This window comes from Elephantulus edwardii, unplaced genomic scaffold (assembly GCF_000299155.1).
Source record: "Elephantulus edwardii isolate Elephantulus edwardi_28Jun2011 unplaced genomic scaffold, EleEdw1.0 scaffold00111, whole genome shotgun sequence".
Taxonomy (NCBI): Eukaryota; Metazoa; Chordata; class Mammalia; order Macroscelidea; family Macroscelididae; genus Elephantulus; species Elephantulus edwardii.
Window position 1 is genome coordinate 7862589 of NW_006399861.1, and position 7567 is coordinate 7870155.

The window sequence follows — 7567 nt, forward strand, 5'->3', positions numbered from 1 at the left end:
TATATATAAAATGGTAAAACTTAAACTTAGTGATTTTTTTAAGACACTAAAGCTATTTTTAACAATTTTAAATGACAATACTTTTTAAATGTATTGTATACCTCTCACTCGCCAGTCAGCACATGACATTTTCTTGATAACCTAGTGTCACTCTTCTCTAAGGTTGTTTCTAAGGGTTCCCAGGGCACCACATAGTTCTAATCATGGCTTTCCCCTCTAAGTGGCTAAAATCTAGCCTTTAAACTGTATCCCTTGTACCAAATTACCCCAAGAAAGGGGCACTGTGTTGAAATTTCTTCTAGTTCTACCATTATAGTTGACTGTTTTCTGTAGTATTTTCACAGATACCACTGAGCTTCACAATTCCCTCTTCCCTTTCCAACTAACTCTCTCATGTCAGTGTAGTCTGTGGACATAAATTAAGAGAAAGATTTACAGAACAAACCAGGGAAACCACTATCAGGTGTGTTGAAAGTTACATATAGAATGTTGTTGTTGTTGTTATGTGCATCGAGTCACCTGCAACTCATAGGGACCTTATGTACAACAGTTCCAAACCCTGCCCTATTCTGTGCCAATCTCACTGTCTCCGACACCCCAGTCATTGAATCAATTCCCCTCAAAGAGGGTCTTCCTCTCCTGCACTGTCCCTTCACCCTCCCAAGCATGACGTCCTTCTCCAAGGACTGGTCCTTCCTTGCAATATGTCAAAAGTGTGTCAGATGAAGCTTTAGAATCTTTGCCTCCAAGAAGCAGACTGGTTTAATCTTGTCCAGGATTAACTTGTTTGTTCTCCTAGCAGTCCATGTTATATTCAATACTCTTCTCCAGCACTACAGCTCAAAGGCATCAACTCTCCTATCATCCCTAGTCATTGTCCAACTCTCTGACGCATAGCAAGTGATTACAAAGACCATGGCCTGTATGAGGCACTCCTTAGTCTCCAGAGTGACACCATTGCTCTTCAGTACTTTGGAGAAGTCCTTAACAGCTGACTTTCCCACCACAATACGTCTTTTAATTTTCTGGCTGCTGGTGCCAAGAATGTTGCCATGGATACAAGCAAACTAAAGCTGTGAACAATCTCAATCTCTTCACCACCCATACTGATGCTGCCAGTTTGCCCAGGGAAGCTCAAAATTCACTGTGGCTGAGTGGGAATTAAAAACCCTCCAGTGGGTTTTCAGGGGCTAAAAGCAGCACAATTGGAAATTGTCCATCTTTCTTTCAAAGACCCTTGGTGGATTCAGTGATCCCGAGAGGAACCACCTTAGCGGTAGCAGCACCAACTCTCTAGGGACTGACTCTGCCATCAGAACGTCTGTGGTACCATGAATATTATAGCAAATGTTAGACGGATCTTGGCTGAAAGCAGAGAATACCAGTGGAATGTTTATCTGTGTTTCCTTGACTACACAAAGGTATTTGACTGTGTGGATCACAACAAATTTTGGCTAACTTTGAGAAGAATGGGAATCCCAGAACACTGTATAGTGCTTATGTACAACCTATACTTGGATCACGAGGCAGTCATCAGAACAGAGCAAGGAAACTGCATCATTCAAAATTGGGAAGGGTGTACCCCAGGGATGTGTTCTGGCTTCATATCTTTTCAATCTATATGCAGAACATATCAGGAGGCTGGGCTCTATGAGGACAGGTGTGGCATCAGAATTGGAGGAAGATTCATCAACAACCTGTGTTATGCAGATGACACAACTCTGCTTGCTGAAACTGAGGAGGACCTGAAGCTTGCTGTGGAAGGTCAGCGACTGCAGTCTTCAGTATGGATTGAAGCTCAATATGAAGAAAACAAAGATTCTCACCACTGGGCTGATTGGCAGCATCATGATAGGTGATTAAGAGATTGAGATTGTTAACAGCTTCAGTTTGCTTAGCTCTACAATCAAGACTCTAGGTACCAGCAGCCAGGAAATTAAAAGATGTATTGCAGCCTCCAATATGGATTGAGGCTCACTTTCAAGAAGACAAAGATTCTCACCACTGGGCCAACTGGAAGCATCAGGATGGATGGTGAAGAGATTGAGATTGTTCACAGCTTTAGTTTGCTTGGCTCCACAGTCTTGGCACCAGTAGCCAGGAAATTCAAAGGTGTATTTCCGTGGGAAAGTCTGCTGTTAGAAACCTCTCTAAAGTACTGAAGAGCAATGGTGTCTCTCTGGAGACTAAGGTGCGTCTGATACAGGCCATTGTCTTTGCTATCACTTGTTATGCATCAGAGTTCGACAATGACCAAGGAGGATAGAAAGAGATGCCTTTGAGCTGTGGTGCTGGAGAAGAGTATTGAGAATACCATGGACTGTTAGGAAAACAAACAGATTCATCCTGGAAAGGGTTCAACTGGGTGGCTCCCTGGAGGCAAGGATTCTGAGTCTCTGTCTAACATACTTTGGACTTGTTGTAAGGAGAGACTGGTCCTTGGAGAAGGACATCATGTTTGGGAGGGTGGAGGGACAGCCCAGGAGGGGAAGCCCCTCTATGAGGTGGATTGATTCAGTGATTGAGGTAATCAGGATGGGAGTGTCAGAGACAGTGCGATTAGTACAGGATAGAGCAGAGTTTAGGGCTGTTGTACATAGGGTCGCTATGAGTCGCAAGCGACTCAATGGCACATAACAACAACAACATTGCAATGAGAAAGGCTACTGTCTGATATTTCTCCAAAGTACTGAAGAGCAACGATATCAGCCTGGAGACTAAGGTGTGCCTGATACAGGCCATGGTATTTGCAATTACTTGCTATGCTTCAGAATGCTGGACATTAACTAGGGGTGATAGAAGGAAAATTGGTGCCTTTGAGCTGAGGTGCTGGAGAAAAGTATTGAATATACCATGGACAGCTAGGAGAACAAACAGGTTCATCCAGGGAAGGGTACCAGGATGTTCCTTAGAGGCATGAATTCTGAAGCTTTGTCTGACATACTTTGGACATATTTTTGACATACTTCATCCGACATACTTTGCAAGTAGGGACCAGGGACCAGTCCTAGAGAGAAGTCATGCTTGGGAAGGTTGAGGGACTGCAAAAGAGAGGAAGACCCTTGATGAGATGGATTGATTTCATGACTAGTGTAATGGGGGTAGGCATGTCAGAAACAATAAGATTGGCACAGGATATAGCAGGATATAGGACTGTTGTACATCGAGTCACTATGAGTGGCAAGCGACTTGACAGCACGTAATAACAACAACATATATATAGGTTAGTGTACATGCATAGATTTCCATGATTTTTCATTTGAGAAGAACTGGCAACATAGTCATCTGGAAGTTTGCTTTTATGGTTGGTGCATATATTTGAGTAATAGGTGTATCAACATAACTTTCTTATATGCAAATGGATAGTTTCTATAACTTACAACATTGTACTTCAGAAAAGACCTTGCAATGTTCTTTTTGATAATGAATCCCAGGTCATTTATCTTCAATTTATCATTTCTGGAATAATACATCATGTGATTATCTGACTCAAAGTGGCCAATACCAGTCACTCTCAGCTCACTAACACCTGTTGTTGTTGTTGTTGTTGTTGTTATGTGCCGTCGAGTCGTTTCCGACTCATAGCGACCCTAAGATGCCATTTATTCACATTTTCCAATTTTCCTAGATCCTTATTTTATACATTTCCACTGTTTTTTTCTTTCTTTCCTATCTTTTAAATTTTATATTTAACTAATTTTCTGTTCCCCTTTTTCCTGCCTTTAAAACCAAAGTAGAATGATTTTCTTTGTGTGTAAATCTTCCTCTAAGTTTTTGTAAGAGTTGTCTTATATTGTGTTTGTCTTTTTGTAACTGTCTTATTTCATTCAATAGTGGCATCTACTTCCTAAATGACATGCCTCTGGAAACTCTATGAACTTTGATAAATGTCAGTAGTTGTAAAGGGGCTTCAAGCCTTTTGTTCATAGGGTCGATATGAGTCATGCTCGACTCGAAAGCCATCAACAACCACAACATGATTTCCTTTGGATTCCTATATATTAGGTACTCTTTCATGAATTTGTCATTCTTTTTCAATGTTGCATAGTGTTCCATTGTGAGAATGTATCATAATTCTTTCTCCATTCTTTCAAAATGGACATTTAGGTTGTTTCCATTGCTTCAGGAATTTTACCACCTGTCCAGTGACTCCAGGCCAAAAACAGTGCTACAAGTTCTTTTGATGAAGCAATGAAGACTCTATTGTCTGTGGGGTGCACTAAAAGAGACCTCAGCCTCTCAAGGGCCAGGCTCCTGAACACAAAGTTTCCTCTCTTTGTACAGGCATACCAAGTAGTGGTTCAGGTTCTCTTTTTTATTAACTTCTTTTTACATACATTATTAGTTAGTTAAAACTTTTGGGCAAAGGGGCTTTAAGTCAGTTAGACACACAGGGAGAAAGATCATCAATTAGTTAAAATTCCCTCAGTTGGTTACTGGGCAGCCAACCCACCAGCTGCTGGACTGGCTTTTTTTTGTTGTTATTTATCGCTGAACTTCTATCTCCCTTGTATGATCAGAGCTATTCAACTTCCATTGCTCGTGGGGGTTGAGTCTTGCTACACAGGTTTCCTGTTTCTGCTTAGTGTCTTCTTGGGCCTGGACCTACCTCAAACAGGTTTCCTATTTTCATTTAGCTAGTGTCTTTCTGGGCTTGGGCCTGCCCTTAAGAGGCTTCCTATTTTTGTTTACTTTGTGTCTTTTTGGGCCAGAGTCTACCTCACCATATCTTTGCTATTGTGAATAAGGCTGCAGTAAACATGGTTAGGAAGCGCCAGTGGCCAAGAGGTAAGAATCTATGCTACAACCCAGAAGTCACACAGTTCAAATTCACCAGCTGCTTCACCAGTATAGGATGGACAATCTGCAATTACTGCCTATGAAAACCCACTGGAGGGTCAGCTATGGGTCATTTTGACTTGACAGCACACAACAATAACAACATCAAGCATATATCGTTTCATTTTGCAGCTTTTATTTCTATAGGGTTTATACCTAGTAGTAGAATAATTAGATCTAATGGTATTCTTATTTTTAATTTCTTTTAAAAACACCGAATTGCTTTACATACACCATGTGTATTTTCACTCAGCTAGTAAGTTCCAGTCTCACTACACCCTCATCTGCACTTGTTCACTGCTTTATGGAACTTTGCTGGGGTAAGATGATATATCATAGTGATTTGGTTTTGTTTTTTTAAAAACATAGCAATTATTGGGAAGACATCATACAAACAGGCATTGCTTTTTTTTCATTCATAACTCTTGAGGCTGCTAGACTTCTGACAGTGGTTTAAAGCAACGCTCATGTGCTTAGATCATGATTCAGGCTTGAAGACTTAAACTAAAGCAATTGTCTCCCCTATCTTCACTTTTCCATTTTATTACTCTTGCAAATAACAAGTCCCAAGTCTTCAATTTACTGAGAAAATGCAGAAGGTCCATAACATGAGGAGGCCAATTGGGCTGAATTTGTTAAGGAAAGGCCACTCCTTGCAGTTCTGATTTACAAGCTTCTCAAACTGGCTCCTAAACTAGCTTCCAGCTAAGAAAATGTGTTAGAACATCAATAAAAGTGTTCCAATAAGCCCTCCATAACCAAAACCTAATTGAAGCTTATAAAGGGAAAGAACACCAAGTACTCTTTAAAAGTCAAAGAAAGGCTTCCACCAGAGGCCTACACACCGCCGTTGCTGCCGCCGTCATGTCTCTAGTGATCCCAGAGAAGAAGTTCCAGCACATTTTGCGAGTACTCAACACTAACATCGATGGGCGGCGGAAAATAGCCTTTGCCATCACTGCCATTAAGGGTGTAGGGCAAAGATATGCTCATGTGGTGTTGAGGAAAGCAGACACTGACCTCACCAAGAGGGCAGGAGAGCTTACTGAAGAGGAGGTGGAGCGTGTGATCACCATTATGCAGAATCCACGCCAGTACAAGATTCTAGACTGGTTCTTGAACAGACAAAAAGATGTGAAGGATGGGAAATACAGTCAGGTTTTGGCCAATGGTCTGGACAACAAGCTCCGTGAAGACCTGGAGCGACTGAAGAAGATCCATGCCCACAGAGGGCTACGCCACTTTTGGGGCCTTCGAGTTCGAGGGCAGCACACCAAGACCACTGGCGTCAGGGCTGTACTGTGGGTGTGTCCAAGAAGAAATAAGTCTGTAGGCCTCATCTGTTAATAAATAGTTTATACATCTTCCAAAAAAAAAAAAAGTCAAAGAAAGATCAGTCTTTGATATTCAGCTGGACAGTGTAGTGGTACTCCGCCCTCCCCCCCCCCCCCCCCCACCCACTTGAGGTGGGAGAGTGTGGATTTGTGTTCTTCACAGAGTATGTGAAACCTGGTCATTACATAATTTACCTGCTGAAAAGTCGGGCTCTGGTGAAAATAACGTTAATTGGGATTAAATTCTACTCTTCCCCCTCCTTGATTAAGTTCCTACCAACACTTTTCTCCTCCACAAAGGAAGGACACGGAAAGTTCCATCCCACCCAGCTAGTTTGGAACAAACTCATAGCTGACCCTGCAGTGGGTTTTGAAAGGCTGTAAATGGCACAGGAGGAGATTGTCCTTCTTTCTTGCGTAGAAGAGATAGCAGCCCGACTTCTTACCCACTAAGCTACAGAAGCTCTTTCAGTCCCGCCAATTATGGCATCTCCCCCACAAATCCTCTAACAAACTTGAGCATTGAGCATGGAGTTCACCGGACAGCTGTTTCAGTGCAGCTCTGCTTCCTGCTGGACTCTGGTTCTCTGCATCTTATGCTGCTATGGTGTCTAGATCTGTTTTCACCTTGTGTCAGGTTCTCTCTGGCTCCAAAGAAAGTGTACTGTAAACTCTGTTTCTCTTTTCTTCCTACTTTCTGCCACTGAACCTGCTCAGTTTAAGCATAACAAGACAGTAAAACTGAACAATCTCCTCTACACACTTCCTTTGCATATTCCCACCTACAAAAAAGTGTTATTTCCTTCATTCACATTATTAGTATAGTCCTATCTAACCATCTGATTGAAGATCAAAACCTATGCCTAGGAAAGTAATTTTAAACAATAAACCTTCTGCACCATTATAGGTGATTGAGAAGAGGCAGAAGAAAATAAAGAGGGAAGTTTGGGGTAGGGTGGAGAAAATACTAACAAGGTCTATTCCCATAGATTTTTTCCATGAAAAGAAAAAAAAATTCTCTGCCAAAGCTGCATGTGGGTAAGAATCGTATAAATTAATAGTAAATTAAGTAATAACTGTTGAGGAGAATCAAAGAAAGAACTGTTTGGGTATAAGAGTTAGGATTTCGCTGGTCACACTGCGAGTCCACTGTGGCTGCTACAACTTTCATGAGCCTGTTATGGCACTTGCTAGACATTTTGGTAGACTTCACATTAGCACACAGGCCTTAAACATTTCTATAAAGTTTCTTTAAAAGAATTCTTCACCCCCAAAATTAATCTTCCCTGCTCCAAGAAATCATGCAAATTTTTCTGACAGCTTCTATCCTGGAAGCCATAGAAGAATTGTAAAACCATCTCTAACTGGGTTTGACGTAAGAGTGTGAGTGTATG

General features: G+C 41.6%; 1 pseudogene; it reads left to right on the top strand.

The window, feature by feature from the left end:
- Positions 1-5703: 5703 nt before the first annotated feature.
- LOC102844103 lies at positions 5704-6164 on the top strand (annotated as a pseudogene).
- The last annotated feature ends 1403 nt before the right edge of the window (positions 6165-7567 follow it).